Consider the following 20,323-nt stretch of genomic DNA (forward strand, 5'->3'; position numbering starts at 1 on the left):
GTGTATGTGTGTGCACATGTGTATGAATGTGTGAGTGTGTGTATGAGTGTATATATGTGTAAGTGTATAAATGTGTGTATGTGTGTGCCTATGAGTGTGTGTTTTGTGTGTATATGTGTGTGAGTGTATTTATGTGTGTGAGTGTATATAAATGTGTGTGTGTGTGTGTGAATGTAGAAACGTGAACATGTGTGTATATGAATGTGAGTTTATGTGTGTGTATGTGTATATGAGTGTTTTTATATGTTCATATACATGTGTGAGTATATAAATGTTTATTTTTGTGAGTGTGTATGTGTGTATGTGAGTGTGTCTTTATGTACATATACATGTGTGTGACTGTGTATGTTTATATAAATGTATGTGTATATAAATGTATATAAATGTGTGTTAAATGTGTGTACATGTGTGAGTGTGTATATGAGTGTGTTTTTGTGTGAGTATGTATGTATGAGTGTATTTTTATGTGTATATATATATGTGTGTGACTGTGTAAATGTAAGTGTCTGAATGTATGTGCATGTACATATGTGTGGAGTGTATAAATGTGTGTGTACACATGTGAGTGTGTGCATTAGGATGCTAGATCCCAGGACCCAGAGCAAACATTGTTTCACCTGCCTGCCAGCTACTTAAAACTTTCACACGGGAAATACCACAATTAATCTTCCAAAGAGACAGTTGAGGGAGAAGGTGACATCATCCTGCATTCCAGATCTGGACCCCACCCCCACTCCCCACCCCCACCCCCCACCCTCCAATCCCCACCCCCCAGCCCCCAGCCCCAGGAGGCAGAAGCAGGGGCTGTAGTCACACCGGCATTAATAAGGTAATTGTCTGACATCTTCCCATTCCTTAATCCCAGCACTATCATCAAAGACTGTGGGAAAGTCTCTCAAAGGCCAGGTTTCCAGTGAGCATTTTCCCTCTTGCTCCAGCACAGCCCTGGGGCTCAGGACTCTCTGGGGAAGCGGGGGTTGGGGTGGGGGCTCCTGGGGCGCTCCACCTTCACTGACACTCCAGGTCCAGGGCGACCTGTGTCCCTCTCTTCACTTTCCCAGAAGCCTTAAAGACGACACTAATAGAATCTGCAGCCTGCCGCACCTCAGGCACATAAGCACCATGCTTGGGTGTCCCTTCCATCTGGGTTCTTGATGGTAACATGCCGGGGCACAGCAGAGACTGTGTGAGCAGCGGATGCTCTCTGGGTTTGGTTTGCCCCACCCTGCATAGCATGAACAAGTCATAGCACTCGGAAATATCCATAATGGGTAGAATGGAAGGGAAGGTTTCCGAGCAACCCCCATTTTACAGATGAGAAAACTAATTTGGTGGATTCTCAATCCCAGTCTATGTGAACGTCAAGCCTGGATCTCTTTGGTCTGCACAGTGAGGTCATTACGCTTGCCCACCCCATCATCATTTCGAGAATGGCCTTGGCGGGGATATTGAGACCCTACCCTTTCTGGCCTATTTCTGCTTCTTAGAAACTGAGGTGAGCGGTTTTCCCTACCTCAAGTTTGCTGCCACGCCACAGGCCCAAAGGCAAATAGTGGGCTGAAGCCTCAGAAACCTTTCTTCTTAACAGGTTGTCTCAGGCTTTTTGTCATAGTGATGAAAATCTGACTAATACAGTACCTGGCATTGGCAACATGGAGATGGTTAAGAGGACCGTGGTCGATGGACCTGATGGACCTACAGAGGAACCAATCAGGAACTCGATTTGACTTTGTCCTGAGTTGGCTTAAGAGCCAGAAAATGTTTGGAAACGAAGGAGACCGCAGCCCCATCACTGACACACTGGGGAGTATGTATTATGGGAGTCCCACTCCCAGGAAGCCAGCAGAGGGAGTTTGCAGTGGTTCTGGTAGCAGGCTGAGCTGCAGATAAAGGAACCGGATGTGGATAGAGTCACTGGAAGGATCCCAGGGTTGAGAAAGAGCCATCATACAAAGGACTTGGATTTTAAACCTCGCTACTGGGAGAGTGGTGAGCTACAAATAAGGAGAACCCACTAGAAAGGGAAGAAGGGGTGTGGCCTTCTGGTGAGGAGGGGGCGTGGTCTGCTCTGTTGAGGAGGGGGCGTGGCCTGCTCTGGTGAGGGGGCGTGGTCTATTCTGTTTCTCAATCATTCCTTTCTCCTCTGTATGCTTATGTGCAAACATCTAGCCTAAAGGGTAGAAATGGAGATGGGGGAAGGGAGAAACCCTGGCTCTCCTGAGTCTCCAGAAGCAACCAAACTGCTAATTAAAATGGCTGCCAGTGCCGTAAAGCTTTGTGCAGGCGACAAGCAAGCTCTCAGTTAGCAACCTTGTTTGATTCTCTGCTGCCAAGTTTCCTACTATCTTAGCTCTTTAGCCACAGAGGCCTCCTGCCTCTCAGACAGAAGAGTCAAGAATGCTCTCGCCTGAGACCTTTGCAGCATCTGTTCCCATTGACAGGAACAGTGTCCCCCGGGGCCTCCCGACTCATTCGGACCTTTACACTTCATCTGCTCTGGGGAGCCTCCCTAACCGTTGGCGGCAACTGTCTCTCTCCTGTACTTGACACTAACTGATCTTTATTTCTCACTTCTAATTCTGTTTATCTCTCTCCCTCCTTTGGCATGGGTGTGGTAGGAGGGAGGAGAGAGGGGACTTTAATCCAATCGTTCATGGCTGTGTCACCAAGACCTGGTACACAGTGCTGAAGAAAACGTGTTGTGGTTGTCCTTGGGCGTGTTTGTCGGGCATTTCCAGTTTTCTCCGTCTGTGGTCGCTGGTTTCTCGTCGCTTCGCCCATTTCCTAGCAGAGGCAAAGCAAAGGAACAGAGCTAGGATTTGGTTCACGGTTCAGGGATGCCATCCTCTAAGGTGGTTGGAGTGGCTCTGGCTAAGACAATGGAAACTAGTGGCAGCTGCGTGCTATAAAGCACACACCAGCAAGTTCAGAGAGCTCAGCAGGAAGTGACTCCACCCATAACACTCAAGTCCCGCCCCCTTGGGAACGTGCTTCCTCCAGCAGAGCCCCTAAAGGCTCCATAACCTCCCCAAACACCCTACCAGCTGTGCGTCCCGAGGCATGAGCCTGTGGGAACAGTTCATATCCAAGGGCCTCAAAACTCATCGAAACGTCAATGCCTTTCAAAGCATTTAATCTGCAGGCAGGGTCCTGAGCTGTCTGCTATGATTATCAATGTTATAGTCCCGGCTCTCAAAAAGGGATATGAAGGAGACACAAACCTAGACGGCAGCCTAACCTAGCTGATTCTGACAGGCAGTCCTTGCGATGCTCTCTTTGCATGTGTGGGAATAGCTCTATTCACAAGATCATTCGCAATATGAATGACCCTTAAATGGGCAAAGCTTTCAGTGGTCTCATCGAGAAGGTTTTGTCTGGTATTCTGGTGTCCATTTCTCTCAGTCTAGGACATTTATGATGCATACTGTTTGTCCCTTAAGCGGAAAGCGAGCTCCTTGGGAAACAGAGACCTAGGAGGTCTATAACCATAGGGCCGCTTCTCCCAGAAGCCACTGTGGTAGAATAGGAGCTGGACTGACCAGTTGGTGACTATGACACCGGGCAACAGCTTTGGGAATTTCTTTTTTGGGACTGGGAGTTGCAGTTCTTGGGCGCGTGCAGCCTGAGGAAGCTCTCCGAGTCTGTGCTTGGGACAGGGCACAAAGAGCCTGGGATAATGCGGAGAGAGGAGAGGAATACCAGGAAGATGGCTCTGTTGGCATGGCAGCCCTAGGCTCACCCTGGATGAATGATAATTAGCTTTGTCTATGAACAACGATCACGCAAAGGGTCACCCATGAAAACTGGAGGACAGCTGATTTCTTGCCACTGCCCGAAGTCCAGGGATGTCTATCCAGTGCTAGTCCGATGCCCACAAAACCCCATGAAAACGAGACCTTTTCGGCACCTGTCACACGTGAACTGACTCTGTCCCCATCCCTCATCATCACCTCACGAACCAGGGAGCCACTTGAGTCACATCCGCATCTCTGCCTGAAGAAAGATGAACAGGACAATGAGAGACAAACACTCTAGAGAGGCACTCTCTAGAAACCCGTGTGAAGATTCTGCCCTTCACTGATTGGCTAAAAGTAGTCACCTGGGGCAGAACCAGCCTAGAGAAGGCATCGTTGTTTTCTTTCTCAGTGACTATAAGTCTAGTTAAAATGAAGGGCCTGTATTATCATGGATGAAGGAGAAAGGGATACTGGGAGGGGAGGGGCACTGGAGAAATCTTCACTTTCCTAAGAGAGGGGAAATGTTGTCCAACCACCCTAAATTTCCTCTAAGTTAAGCTCTTTCAGAAAGTGGGTGAGGAATGCGTAGCCACTAAGCAGATACCTTCACACAGTACCTCTGTGGAGAGCGTCAAATGGTGGAGAGACTCTGTACAGTTAAGTGCGGGAGTCATGGATTCTCTTTGGTTAAGATACCTTAATGTAGCCGGGCGGTGGTGGCGCATGGCTGTAATCCCAGCGCTCTTGGAGGCAGAGCCAGGTGGAATTCTGAGTTCAAGGCCAGCCTGATCTACAGAGTGAGTTCCAGAACAGCCAGGGCTACACTGAGAAACCCTGTCTCGGAAAAAAAAAAAAATCCAAAAAACCTAAATAAATAAATAAATAAATAAAAGATTCCTTAATGTAGAAATAGGAGTTGAGGGAGAGAGGTCGAGGCAAAACAAACTCTCTCTCTCACTCCCTCTGTGTGTGTACCATTTCCATCCCATTATCCTCTTCTAGTCTGTTTATTTCAGGTGTGTGTGTGTGTGTGTGTGTGTGTGTGTGTGTGTATAAGTATGAGTATGTATGAGAGTCTGTGAGTGTGCATGTGAGTGTGCATGAGTATGTGTAAGGAGTGTGCAAGATTGTATATGGGTGTGTGTGTGAGTGTGCATGTATGTGTATGGTGAGAGTATGTGGGAGAGTGTGTGAGTGTATGTGTGTGAGGGTATGTATAAGTGTATGTGTGCACGCGTGCGTGTGTGCGTGTGTGTGTGTGTGTGTGTGTGTGTGTGTGTGTGTGTGTGTGTGTAGAGTACAGGAGTGGGTATGGGTGTGAGTATGAGACTGTTGTTGAGTGTGTGTGTGTGTGTGTGAGTGTACCTGTGAGTGTGTGTGTGTCAGTGCAGGAGAGTATGTTTATGTGTGAGAAAGTATGCATACACATATGCACAGGTATACACGCATACACATGCACACACGCGCGGGGCGCACGCACACACACACGCGCGCGCGCGCACACACACACACACACACACACGCACACACACATCCACGCACACAAACAACCCAGAGGACAACCTTGGGTGTGGCTCTTCAGTGTCTAAGCTACCTCCCCAGCCCCCTTTCTGTTAGGTGATGTGACTCTATTGAATATGGTTGGTATTACTCATTTCAGGTTTAGCTGTGCAAGAGTCTATTGCCAAAGAGGCCTAGTGTTTGCTGCAGTTCGAGAACGCATCGGATAAGTTTCTATAGCAATGCAAAGAAACACAAAGCAAAAAGAAAAGCTGACTACCTTTTATTGTCAAGTTTCAGAAGTAGCTTGGTGCTGTCCCTAATGGAACAGCTGCTGATCATAGCAAAAGGAGGTTTGATTTGGGGTTGTGGGTCCCCGGACCCCCACCCCAAGGATGGTCCCCTGCCCTCTTATCAGAACAGTATTTGTCAACTTCGGACAAAGCAGGACAGCTTTCTGATCACAAAAGCTAGGAGTGAAGGAGAACCAGGTAGGGGTAATTTACACGAGACCAACCAGCTCTGCTCATAGGAAGGAATAGATCCCTTCCAGTAATATGGAGATGAGCACGATGTTTTCCCTGGGTTAGCCCTTCCCTACCATTATCTCCCAGTGGATGTGCGAGCATCAGTCAAACATCATCAGAATGATACTTTGTCTCCAAGAGCCATGCTAGTACCCACATAGTTCCCCAAGCACAGGGAGTGTCTCTGGCCAAGACATGGCACTTCTGACACTAATCAGTCATTCAGGGAATTCTTCGCAGCTCTTTTAAATTTGTGTAGCTTTACATGCTAATGTTAGGCTCCAACCCTGAACAGAAAACCAGGAGCTCTGTGGCTGACTTCATCTTTCTGACACCTCTGTGATAGCAATGGTGCAGCGGGTGTATATGGGGTGGAGGCCCAGGTCCAAACCTCACTGGCATCAAGCTAGCCTTGGGACTAGCACACTTCCGGGTCAGTCCCAGGATATTCAGGGCTTAGAGCATTCATGAAAAAGACCAAGATGCCTCTGGCCCCACCCACTGCAGCCATAGCAACAGGATTTTTTTTTTTAAAGGTACACAAATAATTTAGAAGATCCCACCAAATACACGAATGACCACGTATCAAGGTACACAATCTCTCTGAATAAATACATAAATAAATAATTAAATACTGCTAACGGTGAGGGAAGAGAGCTCATCATATAAATAATAAGTAAATAAAAATAAATAGATCGAGGGACGGATTAACCCTGGCCTCTAGGAGATATCCTGTAAGCAGTGGGTGACTGGAACAGAGTCGTCTGTCGTCACATGTCTTGGGCAGGCCCAAACTTTTGAATAATAGATCATAGCTTTCCACAGGTGGCCCTCTCCATCCGCCCCGGTGAGCCTCAAGATGGTGCTGGTAGAGAGGCTCCTAGCAGCTTGGCAAAGGAATAGAAGTCCCTGTATCCCATGCCACCATCCCAGGAAATCATGGAGGCCAGGAGCCAGGAACATTTAGTATCTGTCTCCCGGGAGATGGTCTGAAGGGCAGGTAGTAAAGGAGACTGCAGAGTACATAGCTTTCTGCCGAGCTGTAGCTCAGGCTCCGGTTCCGACTGCGGCTCCTGGAGCCCAGGCTGAGACTGCGGGAGCTGGAACTGCGGCTGGTCCGCATCCTGCTCAGGGTCTGCTGTGGCTCCGACTGGGACTCAAGCTCCGGGAGTAACTGCGGCAGGCAGAGCGGCGGCTGCTGCTGGTGCTGCTGCTGCTGCTGTACCAGGAGGAGGCGCTGCTGAGGCTGCTGAAGGAGGAGGGGCTGGGTCGGTAGTAGGGGATGGGGCGTTTGCGGGCACTGGAGAGAGATCAGAGATAGGAAGTGTGAGGTTCAATGAGGCTCAGGGAGCCCCAGTGCGGTTTCAGGGAAAACAATATCCTTCTATCCCCCAGTCTCTTAGTGAGAAAAAGCAAACCAGAAAAACCCCAACAAAACAAACAAAAGCCATCACCCCACCCCTGTAGTTCTGAGACTAGTAAAGGCCTAGCTATTTCCTGCTGTATCCTGCTGAGCAGTGGTGGCATGCCTTTATTCCCAGCACTTGGGAGGCAGAGGCAGGTGGATTTCTGATTTCAAGGTTAGCCTTGTCTACAGAGTGAGTTCCAGGACAGCCAGGGCTACACAGAGAAACCCTGTCTCGAAAAACCAAAAACCAAACCAAAACAAACCAAAACAAACCAAACCAAACCAAAACAAAACAACCCCCCCAACCAAAACAAAACCAAAAAAAATCCTGCTGAAGCTGGAAAAAGGGATAATGTCACTTAAGAAAAAAAAAATCAACAAATCAAATCAGGTTTGGGGCTCAGAGTTCCCAGCTAGCAACAGTGTCTGCCTTTCCACTTTAATTGAAGTTTTTGCTTTGCTATTTTTACTTTTACTAGAAACTTCTATTCCTAGTAGGTTCTGTTTCTAGGCAGGAGAGGCTGGTTTTCCACTTACTGTAGTATATCATTTCTTTTTCAAAACAAGTGCATGGTGTGTGTGTGTGTGTGTGTGTATAAGGGGCAGGAGGTCTGTGAAAAAGAACACACTGATTTTTAAGAAAATGAACTACATCCTTGATCAGTTAGCCAGCGGCATTGGTGACCAGCCTCCAAGATGCCAATGGATGCCCAGATGTTGGGAAGAGAGCACTGTAGGCTGAGCAGGCAACTCCATCTGTCACTCTGGGCCCCCTGTTTTTATCCTGCCTCCTGGTCCTCTCCAGGAAGGATACAGTGTGCTTCCATGATACCTGCTGGTCTCTGGGGTGAGTGGAGATGTCTAGAAAGATATCCCTATCTGGGGGGAGGGGGCAACATCCAGCCAATCCAGCTTTCAAAGCCTGAGAAATTCAATTTCTCTCACAGCCTTTGCCCGCTCTCTGCCAACTGCACTTCTCCTCAGAGACCTTAGCTGTCACAGGTCACACTTCCACCGCTTCCGACCACTGAGTCAATAATGTTAGAACACAGTGTGTCCCAAGTTTAAATTTACAAAGCAAGGTCACCTCTTCCCTTTCATCTCCTCCACATGACACTCTTGGGATTGATATCTTGTTTTGTGGGCAAGAATCAGCCTAAGGAGAGGAAAAGTCTCTAGCCACCCCACCCCAGAACCAGGTCTTAACTCAAAATTTTACTCGCCACAGCACCATTTAAGCAACCTTGGAAATCTCAGGAATATTATGTGCATTCTCTGAACTTAGTTAAAGGTGTGATCACAAATAGTTTAATTTTAACCTGGCATCTGAGTATTCTAGGGTATAGGACAAGGCCAGGTTGTACTACCAGGCAAATGCCCTGCCCTGTGGGAACAAACACCCCCTAGCTATGTACTATTCCTCATTTTGGCCCATTGTCTTCCCTCCAGTCTCCAGGACAAGCTCGGTCCACATGCTATCCGGGTCCCTGCCTCATTGCTAGCCTAGCTTGATAAGATTCCATACTAGGGAAGGCTTTGAACCAAATATCATCATTTTAGGGGTTGGAAGAGGCATTCTGGACCCCGCGAGTCCTTAAGTCCAGTTTCAGGGAGGCAAAAGAAGACTTAGTCGGGCCATCGTCCATATGTATGTGACAGTGGGGAGAAGTCTGGAAGCAGGTAATGCCCGCTCTTGGGTCTCACCTGGTTATCCTCCTGGCCTCCAGGTGGCTTGGGGAGTCTCTTCGGCGCTTCCTCATGGGCAAGTAGGACCGTCGCCTCCTGCATGCCCGTTCTCGGGGCTGTGGTTCCTTCTCACCATACTTTGGGTCTCCTTCCCTGAAGGGGTACAACAGCAGGCGCGGGGAGGGAAGGGGGAGGAGATGTTGCTAGGTAACTAGGGCTGGAGTGGCTTTTCTACAGGTACACGCTGTGTGAGACGCTTAGCTGTGTTCACTGAGGCTAGGCTTTGTCAGGGGCCCCAAACAAGACAGGAAAGGGAAGATGACCCACTCTGGGAAGAATCTGCTTCCGTGGGCACCATGGGAAGCAGGTATGGGGTGAGCTGGGCATGAGCCAGAGTAGTGGCCTCTGTGGATGCACACGCGCACATGCGCGCGTGTGCGTGTGCCCCTTAGCAGAGGCACAAATATTAGTGGGTGAGGAGGAACATATCAGAAGGCCCTGGGGTGGGCAAGAGTCGGGGCTGTGAACATGGGGGCAAGAGATTGCAGCAAGTCAAGCAAGGAAATCGAGCACCCGGATGCGAAAGGATAGTAGAATAAGGGGCGCATTGAGGCCTTGTTGCCACTCTTGATTGGACAAAAAGGATTGCAAGAATTCCTGTCCCTACTTTTGCAGGGTTAGGGCTTGGACAGGGCTTGGGATATTGGTACAGAAAGGCAAGGTCAAAGGAGAAGGCTCAGGAAGGGGAGGGGCGGGATCCGCCCTGGGGGTGGGGTGGGGTGATACCTGCTGGGGCTGTATCGGGAGTAGCTGGGACTTCGACTAGACCTGGAGCTTCTGCCAGGTGGGCTCCGCTTGCCAGACTTGGACGAATAGCTGGGGGAGCGGGAGTAGGACCTGGGGAAGACAGAAGAGCCCCTGAGGAGCCTGCAGCCTGTTAGGGCTGGGACAGCGGCTAAGGCTCTGTGTACCCGGTCCCCAGGTGGCGCTCTTTGTCTTTGCGCAAGTCTCATAAAGGAATCTGTCCCTTTACCAGAAGATGAAATCTCCTCCTTTTTGAGTGATTGATAATAATATGGACAATACCCTGTTATTTAGTGAACCCTTATTGTCCTGGCCACTTTTTGTCTGTATAATCTTGGGTAGGTAATTCCACTACTCTAGGCTTCTGTTTTCTCATCTGCAAAATGGAGTAATAGTATCAACCCTACAAAGTTGGTTGTAAATCTAAATTAGAATAAATCAGTTCTCTGTCTGTCTGTCTGTCTGTCTGTCTGTCTGTCTGTCTCTATCTATCTATCTATCTATCTATCTACCTATCTAATTAGCCAATACATTGGAAATATTATGACTGTTATACATTTTATTATGTGCATGCCAGGCATTGAACTCACTTATTATTAATGAACTCATGCATGCATCTCACTTATTATTAACTTCATATTATGGATGGAGAAACAAAGGCAGGGAGAGGTGATGTAATTTGATCAGGGTCACACAGCTAGTCGACACATGAATCCAAGAGTTTCTGGCTGCAAAATGATTTGCCTTGGGCAAATTACATTAGCCCCTCCTCTCTTGTCCACAGCCTTGCTTCTTCTGTGGCTTCATGAATGGTTTGGAAAAAAAATAAAGAAGTGGAAAATTCTAGAAACATGTAATTCACAAGTTTTACATTTCAGATCATTCTGAGGTATATGGTTAGGAAATAGATTGTTTCCTTGTGCAGAGTATCCACAGTGTGTGGACTACTTGCCTGTTACTAAGTAGCCTTCTTGTGGTCAGATCTACCATCACTGCATTATTTGTGTGCCAGCAATAGCTACTTACTAATGGTTCACAAAAATGAGCAGAGATGCTAATTACTCCTACATGTCAGAAAGATGCAGGGACATGCTTGCCCTAAGAAAAGAGGATAAGCATCCCCCATTCAGGAAAACAATTGGATGCAGAGGGTACTGAGACCGTGGTAAGAACTGAGGTCTCCAGGCAACTGAATGAGAGCAGAACTCAGGTTAATTTGGCTATGATAACCTTGAATTGAACACATTCCCATCATAGTGCAAGATAGGTACTTAGTTACAAAAGGAGATGGGTAATGCCATTATGGGGGTTGGCACTGATGCAGGAGTTGGCTATAGGTGTCTGTCGGTCCATTGAGAATAAGGACTATATCTCCTGCGGACAGGAGAGAAAGAGCAATTCTTCATGATGCATCTCAGCTACTCATTCTGTGGTCCAAGCTCTACCTCTCTCACAACTGACGTCCCACTCTTAGGAAATATTACGGAGGAAGGAACGACTCATTCCTATCAAGTATGGTGGTGCCCCCACCTCCTGGAAAAGTGTCCTGCAGGTTTGCTCTTTGCACACACACATTGAGGAATCTTACAGAAAAAAAAAATGCAAGTGCTGGTTTTGAAATAACCAAGGAAGCAACTGCATTGTGATTATATAGTTGTCGAAGAGGAACAGCCAGCTTGCTGTCTGGGGGTTTCTGTTTGAAGAGGGAAGTTGGGACCAAGGAGGCATGAGGGTTGTATTTGATGGGGTGTTCCAGTTCCTGAGATGTTGTGTCTGACTGTTCTATGACATAGTTATTCCATATAAGGTAACCAAGCAATACCAATGACTGTTGAAATTGGGGGGTGAGAATATAAAACCAGCTGTAGTTCTCTCTCTCTCTCTCTCTCTCTCTCTCTCTCTCTCTCTCTCTCTCTCTCTCTCCCTTGTCACTACCATGTGTACAAGCAGATAGACTTGCTGGTTGATAAGAGACAACAGAGTGCAGAGACAACTAATCACTGGATGACTTTCAATCCCCAGCCCCCCAGCCAACCCACCATCTGGTCAAAAAACACACGAGGGGAGGGGCTGACAACTGAGCCAGCCTGCTGAGCCCAGCACAAATCACTAATCCACAGAGTTACAGCAACTAAGTAAACACATTTTTATTTGAAGGATGGTGTTGGTTACTTTTTCACACAGCACGAGTTAATTGATGCTTAACTCCTCCTCATGCCAAGGGAAACAATAACAAGGAAAGTTCCTTGTGTTCTAAGGGCTTCTGCCCCTGGGAGGAGCCATGGGCTGAGCCAAGCATTCTTATTCTTTTTATTGCCACAGAAGGAAGCAGGATCTCAGAGACCTTGGCTTAACCAAGGCTGTCAGTAGTAATGGCTGGAGCAGGTATTCAAAGTCAAGTCCATGGTGTGTGTGTGTGTGTGTGTGTGTCTGTGTGTCTGTGTGTCTGTGTGTCAGGGTTGGGCATCTCTAGTTACCAAAACTCCCTGCTGAAGAAGAAGATACAGTGGATCAAATGTCAAAGACACACCCACCTTTTTTCCGGAGGAGGTGGACCTGCTCCGTGCTCCGAGTGTAACTGGGGGGGAGGCTCTGGGGTTTGGGGACCTGGATGAGGGACTGGAGGATCGAGTGCTGGTGTAGGAGGAGCTACGAGAGCACTCTTTGATAGGGGAGCTCCGGGCTGTGGATGGGACCAAACTAGACTTCACCTCTGCACACTGGAGACATGGAGACTGAAGTCCTCTGCAGGAAGAAACACAGCTGTCATCACCCTGCTTACTCTGCCTTACTCCGACCTAATGCTCCCTCCCCCACATCTGCCCAGGCCACAGTTTCCTCTGTTCCTCTTTCCACCTTCCCTCCTTTCAGTGACTGATGGCCTGCCAGGTGTCTGAAGTTAGAAGAGCAGAGGTAGAGAAGCCCTCACAGGTAGACGGATGTTTAGTACAGTTCTGTCTCCCCCAGGTAAGGGAGACATATCATGACCTGGGGATGATTCAGAGCATCCCAGGCAGCCTTCCTGGGCACAGTGTTAATTAAGTGACATCAAATGTGCGGTGAGAGATCCCCCACTCCCTTGCCCTTGTCCAGTCCTTCTGCTTGCATGAATGAGAAAGCCCTGGCTGGGTGCTCCTGGGTTTTTAGCACCTCTCTAACACTTTGTAATCTCCCCAAGATAAAGGAACAGGCCTTGGGGTCAGGGCCTCGAGAAGGGAACTGTAACTGACCAGAGTTAAAGACAGAGTTAGTGAGTTAATCATATCATCAGAGGTGCTTTCTATTTAGGAGCTTTTGTGTTTCAGAAAGTGATACACATTTCAATACAGAAAAGACATGATGTGATTACAATAAAGGAACCAGTGTGAATATAGTTGTTTTTTTTTAATCAAGAAAGTGGCCCGTGATTAGCTTAAGTTTGGGCAACTTTGACGTAGCCCGTTTTGCAAATGGAGAGATTGAGAGCCCGCCCCCCCCCAAACAGATAGAGGCTTGTTCATAATCAGACAAGGGGTAGGGGGCTTTGCCTTACAGTCTCTCTTGTCTCGGGATTTACTGGACTCCTTCCAAGGTCCTTACTCGGGCATGTTCATTTCAAGATGCACAAGAGTCAACTTCAGATTGCATTGATAGAGCTTTCTAGATTCGTGACGACCTCTGTTCACCTCTTGTCTTGGCTCTTGACCCAACAGACTGTTCCCTCCTAAGCAAAATGTCCTCTTCTGCCCTTTATCTCCAGACCTTAGGACAGTGTTGTCACTGTCCTTGTCACCTAGCCATTCCTCTACACGTGATTCTGGTTTGACCTGACCCTGTCTTCTCTGAAAAGCCTTTTAGGACATTCTCTCTACTGCCAGTCTGGGTTGAGGGTGCCCTTTGTGTTGCCATGGTTACTCCTGCCTAGACCTCGTCCCATTTCTATACGACTCCTCTGGTCAGTCATATAATTCCACGTGCCTTTTGCTCTGGATATTGAGCTCTTTGGAGAAGGACGTGTGCCCCTCTGTGATACCCTCCACACACAGCTTGTCAAGTGTCACCTTAAAGTCATCCTCTATGTCTTGGATTCGTCACAATCATCATTTTGTTTAATCCTCCCAAGAGCTACAGAGCTGTCCCTCCTTTTATGGCTGATTTACTGAGGTGGCTCCGAAGGACTGGTGACTTGCTCAAGGTCACTCACAGTTCCAAACTTGGATCTGTCTGGCGGCACAGCCACACGCCCGTCACCACTCCAATCCCTTTGCCTCTGTGTCTGTGCTGCCCTTGGTTTCCGGCTCATATCTCTTCCACTTAGCCCATATTTATTGAGCCCTTTGTCCAGAGCTGGCAGGGCATAAATACCCATAATTTCACCATCATTTACATTCCGCCGTGAAAGGCTGCTTCTAAATTATTTAATTGGGCTGTCCATGTATATCAAAATTAAGCAGGTAACGGCTATATATCTCTTGGACTTGGAATCTAGTTTTAAAGAGAGGGGTCTGCATTTGAATGCCGCTACTGTTGCTTATTAACTAAATTTAAGTCTGCGGGTCTGTGCCTCAATTTCACTACCATTTCACAGAAAGGTTTTAATAGTGATATAGACATAAAGTTGTGGAGACACTAACAGGACCTGAGGAAGGCTGTTCATGGGAAGCATTTTTAACAGTGTCTAGCATGTTATCCAGCTCAATAAATGTTAATGGCTGTACTGGCTGGTTTTGTGTGCCAACTTGACACAGGCTAGAGTTATCACATAGAAAGGAACTTCAGTTGGGGAAGCGCCTCCATGAGATCTAGCTGTAAGGCATTTTCTCAATTAGTGATCAAGGGGGGGGAGGGCCCCTTGTGGGTGGTGCCATCCCTGGGCTGGTAGTCTTGGGTTCTGTAACAAACTAAGCTGAGCAAGCCAGGGGAAGCAAGCCAGTAAGGAACATCCCTCCATGGTCTCTGCACCAGCTCCTGTTGCCTGACCTGCTTGAGTTCTAGTCCTGACTTCCTTTGGTGATGAACAGCAATGTGGAAGTGTAAGTTGAATAAATCCTTTGCTCCCCTACTTGTTTCATGGTCATGATGTTTGTACAGGAATAGAAACCCAGACTAATCAATGGCTTTTAAATTAATCAATACTAATATCATTGTTATTGCTATTACCGCTTGAGTAGCATGTGGCCAACATTTAGAAGACTTGAATCACTTAGAACAAAGGTGGACTTGGAGCCCCAGCTGAAGGAGAGCCCCAGTGCTTCTCTGGGTAGAGTATGCTAGCAGACTTTCCCCACATGGGTATCTGCCTAGTAAATTATAAACCTGGGACAGGGGCCTGCCATTTTTACCAAGCCCAGTGCTGCCGTAAGGGTGTGCCTGGTAAGAAGTTGAGGCATTGGCAACTGAACGGATGGTGAGGACTACACAATTACTCCTGTGAGAGCACATGGAGTCCTTAACGCTATGATTCACTTATTTTTTCCAGACTCTCTTCATGTGCCTGGGCATGTGTGCAACATGTGCACACGTGTGTAATAGGTGCACACGTGTGCATGGATATGTATGTGTGTGCGCGCGTGCACACACGTGTATGCTAACTGATGCCAGGGATCATTCTCCATACTCCCCTCTTCTCTGAGGCAGGGTCTCTCGGTTAACTCCAGAGCTGGCTGACAGGACTCTGCTCACTAGGCTGCTTGCCCCAGGGAACCCTGGGCTCTGCCCCCTGAGGATACAAGACAGGCCTTCGAGCCCACCTGGCATTTACATCTGCTTGCTTGGCGAGCATTTTAATCATCGAACTATTGCCCCAGGTGCCATTTGCTGTGATTGCTTGGGTGACAGAGCAGTTGGTGAAGAAGGGATGGCCCTGCCGTTGGCTTCTGAACAAACACGAAGCTGCTTTTTCTGAAGGAAAAACACAGGCAGCAAGCACAGCACCCAACAAAAAGGCCCGAACTTCACAGTGGCAGGAGGTGTGTTGTCGTGAATAAACTATGTTGGAGCATGTTAAAATTCAGCCTTGCTTCCAGGGGCTCATCCCCTGTACCCAACATCCCTCCCCAAAGGGGTCCACGTGTTAGGACTGAGGAGCCAGCATCTTACATCAGCATCCAAAGCCCACCCTGGCCCTTGGAGTTATACATCCTATGACTTAGGGTGAATCCCTGAACGGTAACTCATCATGACTATGTCATGTGTTATAGTTTCATGGCCCTAAAAATGTCATGTTCTAACAGTCATCTCCCACCCCCCAACCATGCACAACAATATTTCATATGAAAATTCAATATTTTCCACAATTTCACATAACTGGAGTTGCATGCCTGTGTGCGTGTGTGCGTGCATATGTGCGTGTGTGCATGCACGTGCACCCATGTTTAAATGTTTCTTTTGTATACAATGTTAACATGTTCTTCTTCTTCTTTTTTTTTTTAGAGCCAAATAATATTCCAGAGTCCGAGGGGTTGGAGAGATGGTTTAGTAGTTGAGGGCACTGACTGCTCTTCTGGAGGACTGGAGTTCAATTCTCAGCACTCACAGAACAGTTCACAACTGTCTGTGACTCCAGTTCCAGGGGATCTGATACCCTCTCCCAGATACATGTAGGCAAAAAACACTGATGCATATAAAATAAAAATAAATCAATTATTAAAAAAGAATTAAAACAAATTCTAGAGCCTGGATATACCACAGCTTATTCACAAAGGACTTGGTTGCCTCTAACTTTTAGAAATATGAATATAACTATTATAATCATATATATATATGCAAGGTCTTTTTGGTGTGAATATGTTTTTAATTTATTCTGGTCAGTATTATGGTATGTTTTTAACTGACAGTGTCTCAAATTTCATATAACTGGAGTGGCACGCCTGTGTGAGTGTGTGTGTGTGTGTGTGTGTGTGTGTGTGTATACAGGTGCACGTTTGTGCTATATACATATCACATACATGAATAGAATGTCCTGTCTCCTGCAAATAAAGGAAAGAAAAGGGCACCATACTAAGACAGCGAAATGTTGCCGCTAAGACCCGCCCACCCCAAATACACTGACCTTGACTCACTGCTCCTGCAGGTAGGAGAGCCTCCTTGTTCTGTGGGGAGGAGGTGGTGAAGGAGTTCCCTGAATCGGAGGTGTTGCCACTGTTGGGGGTCCCGACTCTTGCTCAGATCCCCACCGGGACTCCCTTTCTCCTGGCCCGAGAGCCGAGCTGGTTTTCATGGAGGGCGGCGAGGACATGTCCTTGCCCGAGTCGTACTCCTATGAGCGCCCTCGGGAGGCGGCGAGCGGGCTGGCCGATTTGCTAAAGAAGTCAGCCGTGGACCCCGACCCAGAGATCTGAAAGCAAAAAGACCCGTCGGACACTCCTGAGCTCCCGGGCTGTGTGTCAGTAACCTAGAATGTTAACCATCATGAGTCATGAGTCACTGTATCGAAAGCAAAGAGAGAGGGGAGAGGAGAGACGCCAAAAAACAAAAGCACAAATTCCTGAAAGAATTCCACAGAAATAGGAGATCTCTAGATCTTTTTGTTTTGTTTTGATTTTTTTTTAAACCCCCTGCTAGAAGAACTGGAAGATTTAGGAGTCATGCAGGGAAACGGCATGCGATTCAGAGTAAATGAAAGAAAAAAAGGAAATTATACAAAAATGTAGTCTTCATTAAACTCAAACAAAAGAGACAAATTAATAGAAAGGGGAGGGCTGTAGACACCCTTAACCTCAAACAATAAAGAAAGGGGAACGGGGAAGAAAAAGAAGGGGCTACAGGCCTCAAAAATTATAGCTTGGAAATTAAAAAATGCAAAAGGCCAAGGTTTATATTTTAACCAGAACCCTCAGCTAACACTCTCTCTCTCTCTCTCTCTCTCTCTCTCTCTCTCTCTCTCTGTCTGTCTCTTAAAAGTTGGCTGAATAAAATCCTGAAGAAATGTCACATGGGTCAAAGAAATAAAGATGAGGTCTCTTTCTTTCTTTCTTTCTTTCTTTCTTTCTTTCTTTCTTTCTTTCTTTCTTTCTTTCTTTCTTTCTTTCTTTCTTCTTTCTTTCTCTTTCTTTCCCTCGTTCTTTCTTTAAAAAAAAAGTCACGGTCACAAGCTGACAGTTCAGCAGTTTCCAACTAAAGGAGTCAAGAGGGAGGGGCAAAATAAATGTAAAGTCCTTATGGTCTGACAAAGAACCAAACAAACCAAAAATAATAACAATAATAACCATTAAAAAAAAGAAAAGTCTCTACAGGCATTTGTGCGCGTCCTTCTCCCTCGTAGGAGGCAGCTAAGCACCCTCAGTGGCTTCTAATGAAGTTTCTCGTGTCTTCGCGGATTACATCCACTCACCAAGCAAGGACTCCTCCTTTAGTAGGAGAGGTGTAAGAGAAAGGAAAGAGCGGGCAATGTGAGTCCATCCTCAGTGTCGTAAATGACAAGAAAAAACACACACCTTCCTGCACAACGTCAACCTTCACCCTCACCTCCAGCTTTGGGGCACTCAGTGCTTTGAGCGAGTGGATAGCTATACCTCGCCACTCCCTTCCTGCCCAGGTTAGATGGGGAAACCTTCGCTGCTTGGGTTCCGGAAGCTACTATAGAGACCTGCCCGTTATTTCTAGAGGACACCGGAAGGGAACTCAATAGTGATGGGGGATTTAGGGGTCGCTCGCTCCGAAGAGAGGCCTCAGAGTCCTGCTTGGGCCCTGGCCTAGGAAGACCGAAGCTTTAGGAGGCTGTGAGCAGTGAGCCCTTGGGAAGGGAATTCTATGCCGAGAATATGTTTTTCTTCAACATTCAGGCTAGGCTGTGGCTGAGAGGACACGGTGGGTTTGCTTTTGGCTCCTGGCCGTTTAGTTGCTATGGGCAAGATGTATCCTTGGACTTGACTTTGCTAGTAATATATCTCTATGAGGAGAGAAATGTGTGGGCACTCCCTGGAAACCTCTCTCGGGCTCCTGGGATTCCAGAATTCTCTGTTTAAATGGCTCCCGAGCCTCCTTCTGAGGTTATGTCTCCTCCACAGTTCTGTCTTCCCAGAAGTTACTGTGCCTCAGGTGGATCAATCTGGGGCCAGAATCTGCATGATAATGCTAAGGTGTCCAAGTGCCCTTCTGGGGCCAGTCACACGGTTAGATAGTGACAAGATGGGAAGCCTGTGACCTTGGGATCAGATTCTCTCTCACTGCCATTCTAGTGCAGAGAGACCCTGAGACTCTGCATCCAAAGGTGACTTTCGTATCACCTTGAAGACATATTTGCTAACATACTTATTAGGGCATTGTTACTTTATTTATGAGCATTTAGACATCTTGACTAGTATAGATGTCCTATTGTCTGGCCCAGGGCCTTATGTAGTATTTTCCTATTTTAAAAATAGAAATTTACTTTCCCCCAACTTTATCCCTTATTTCGAAGACCTGCTAGAGAAGGGCCACCTGAGCTTTCCTAAGAAACCATTTCTGCCTTCAGGGGAGATGTGCATACCTGGAACTGATAATCAAAGCGAGAACCCCAACAGTTTGAAATACTAGGTCCTGGGGCTAGGAGGTAGGACTTTCTTTACTGTTCCTCCCAGAAGGCTTTGCGGATGAGCAAGGTAATAGTCTAGCCTTAGTAAATCCTATAGGTACAGTGCAGCCCTGCCTTAAACACATCATATTCACCTGGCTAGTTTTGCCTTGAAGGTGAGACCTCAAAATCAGGTGGCCAGGTAGAATTTTCTGAAGCGAGACCTCTTTTTAATAGAATATACAGGCTCTGTTCCCATTCAGCTCCTGGTAGATCAGATGTCACTTCTTTCCCACCTCTGATGTCCAATGGTTCCACGACCTCTATCACCTCTACCGGGAAAGGAAAACCACCATGACGGGGAGCCGGATCTGAGCTTTCTGGCTGGGGTTTGATTCAGGGAAAGGATCAAGGCATTTTTTTTAACCTGAAGTGAATGGTGGGGTTACTAGCATATCAGAAAGGAAGTCAATCTTGGAGGGAACCAGGCTGGCAGAGTTCAATGGCGGTACCTGGGAGTTCAGTGCTGTCTGGTATCTTTTGGCTTGCTCCCTGGGCGCATCTAGACCATTTTTTCCCTCTTTCAGGAACTTTCTCATGCTATCAACTACAATCTAGAAGTGTTTTATTTTCCTGATGTGCTATGGTTCTCTGTGAGGTAAGATGTTGAGCACGTAAGTAAGTCTCTCTAGGCTGGTGCATGGATGGAGAAGGGACCTTACCTTCTGCGCATGCTCAGCCCCACAACCCGAGCCCACAGGGATGTTTGTAGAGTCTCTCTCCCTGACCATAACGTAATGCACATATGGCTTTTGTGTTTGACCTGACAGCATTACATAGACTAATGCTTTTCATCACCAGGAAGAAGAGATGAGTGCTTTCATTGGGCAAGAACGCCAGGGTACACAGGCCCCTCCCACTTGTCGAACAGTCCCATTCCTTTGGTTGACATGAATTACAGCATTCTTTACAGATCTCCTTCACCTACTTCATAAACCAACCCAAAAAAATAAATTAAAGATCCTTTAAATCTTTGGTTAATAACTTCTGCATTCCTTACTGCATGTATATCACAGACCTTGTTGTATACACTCTCAAGGCATTGCATAGTTTCTTTGAGATCACAACTGCAAAGCATTAGTAGGAGCTGTCATCTGAGTTGAGGTATGATAGACATGTTTCTACCAAT

General features: G+C 47.1%; 1 pseudogene; it reads right to left on the minus strand.

Annotated features, from left to right (window-relative positions):
- Window positions 1-1,008: 1,008 nt before the first annotated feature.
- LOC127666712 (serine/arginine repetitive matrix protein 4-like) lies at window positions 1,009-19,925 on the minus strand (annotated as a pseudogene).
- Window positions 19,926-20,323: the final 398 nt, after the last annotated feature.

This window comes from Apodemus sylvaticus, chromosome 16, assembly GCF_947179515.1.
Source record: "Apodemus sylvaticus chromosome 16, mApoSyl1.1, whole genome shotgun sequence".
NCBI lineage: Eukaryota > Metazoa > Chordata > Mammalia > Rodentia > Muridae > Apodemus > Apodemus sylvaticus.